Source organism: Halichoerus grypus, chromosome 4, assembly GCF_964656455.1.
Source record: "Halichoerus grypus chromosome 4, mHalGry1.hap1.1, whole genome shotgun sequence".
NCBI lineage: Eukaryota > Metazoa > Chordata > Mammalia > Carnivora > Phocidae > Halichoerus > Halichoerus grypus.
Genome location: NC_135715.1, coordinates 120,231,428 through 120,233,699, shown reverse-complemented (window position 1 = coordinate 120,233,699; position 2,272 = coordinate 120,231,428). Strand labels below are relative to the sequence as shown.

The following is a 2,272-nucleotide window of genomic DNA, read 5'->3' as shown; positions in this document are numbered from 1 at the left end:
AGACAATCTGACAAGGTATGAAAAATATATTTTAAAAATATTTAAATGTTTTTTTAGACATTTTTTTATCTTGTGGAATAAAGATAGCATAGTACTAAGAGGTTGTGAGGGTAAATTTGGGGGCTCAGTTAAAAAAGAGGTGCTTTACACTAAGCACTTAAGGAGAACTTCCTTATTCCTTGTGGAAGGAAGTCCCATTCGGAGCCTTGTGTGGTTTTCAGGTAACTTTATCCAACTTCACAGCTAAAGTCCCTGTCCTAATAAGAACTGATAGAAGTGATTTTTAAAAGCAAATACGTAAGCACTGGAATTGAGAAAGTTTGAATTATACTCAAAATTAAGGAGTTTATAGTGACATATAAGGATAATGCTGTTACTAGAGTACAATTTTTACAAATTAGTAAGTAAAATATAAATATCTGCTTTTTTTGGTCTCTTGCTAATCTTGCAGTAGGGCAATGTGTACAGTCGTTTCAAAAGTCTTAGTGATTTTGTTTAGTGTATAGTTACTTACTTTATTTTTCCATTATATTACTTATTTCCATTCTTATTCATTGGGTAATCTCAGAAAAGTACATGACTTCTACTATTACACCTGTAAACTACATATTCTCTAATACAAATTACAGATCTCATTCGCTTTCTCCAGAGCTGTAGACCCAATGGCATATAAACCTGAGTATCCCAGCTTTCTCATCATGTTCAAATGAACAAATCAGCTTCTTCTTTTGAACCTCAGAACTTTATAAGATTCTTCTTCTAGAACTCAGCCTTCCATATTTTCTGCTTCGGAGACTTCAGATAAACAACCAAAAGTCATCCTTGGTATTTTTCTTTTCTTCACACTTTTTATTTAATAGATAATAATTCCAGTCAATTTTAGCTCTTAATATATTTCATATCTGTTTTCTCTTCTCTATATCTACCACTCTTGCTTTACTTTAATTTAAGCCTTCATCATTTATATATGGAGTATTGACATAGATGCTTGGCAAGTTCCCCTCACTCTAGTCTCACTTACTTTAAAATACAATTCATCTAATGATAATCTGATCTTTTAAAAATGAAAATCTGGCCTTTCGGCCAGAACCACCATCTTCCAGTAATTCGCCAAAATGACCAATACAAAGGGAAAGAGGAGAGGGACCCGCTATATGTTCTCTAGACCTTTTAGAAAACATGGAGTTGTTCCTTTGGCCACATACATGTGAATCTGTAAGAAAGGTGATATTGTGAACATCAAGGGAATGGGCACTGTTCAAAAAGGAATGCCCCACAAATGTTACCATGGCAAAACTGGAAGAGTCTACAATGTTACTCAGCATGCTGTGGGCATTGTTGTAAACAAACAAGTTAAGGGCAAGATTCTTGCCAAGAGAATTAATGTACGCATTGAGCATATTAAACACTCAAAGAGCCGAGATAGCTTCCTGAAGCGTGTGAAGGAAAATGATCAGAAAAGAAGGAAGCCAAAGAGAAAGGTAGTTGGGTTCAACTGAAGTGCCAGCCTGCCCCACCCAGAGAAGCACACTTTATGAGAACTAATGGAAAGGAGCCCGAACTGCTGGAACCCATTCCCTATGAATTCATGGCATGATAAATGTAAAGAAAATAAAAGACCTCAAGACTATAAAAAAAAAAAAAAAAAAAGAAAAAAAGAAAAGAAAATCTGGGCATGTTTCTCTTATTCTTAACCTTTTTCATTATTACCTCATAGTTAAGTGATGATCCAAAAGTCTATGATTTGTTTCATTTCTGTAAATCTAGCCTCCACCTCCAACTACCTCCTGAATAAAGAAACTAATTCCCTGTCTCTCAATAAGCCATGTGGTAGAGTCATGGCTTTGGATATGCTATACATTGTGTTGATATACCTTACCCTTTCCTTGATCTGTTTGGTGATCTCCTATTAATTTCTTTACTAACTAACCTAGAGATAGTTCATTATTCTCTGGTCATTATATCAGTAACCCATGGTCATAATAATGCTGTATAAAAAACAAACACAGTACCTCAGTGGCAGTGACAACAAAGTAAGGTGTTTAGATGGCTCTGCTGATCTTGGCTGGATTTACTTGTATGTCTGAATGTCGGCTGATAGCTAGCTGATGTAGGCAGGCCTCAGCTGGGAAGATTAGCACAATTTAGCTCTGCAGGTTTTGCTCATCCTGGATTAGCCTAGGCATGTTTTCATGACAACAGTAGAGGTACAAGTAAGGGCAAATGAAAACACCCTAACTTTTTGAGATTTAGGTTCAGAAACGGCACCCTG

General features: G+C 35.8%; 1 pseudogene; it reads left to right on the top strand.

Moving 5' to 3' along the window:
• Positions 1–1,095: 1,095 nt before the first annotated feature.
• LOC118552191 (large ribosomal subunit protein eL21 pseudogene) lies at positions 1,096–1,668 on the top strand (annotated as a pseudogene).
• Positions 1,669–2,272: the final 604 nt, after the last annotated feature.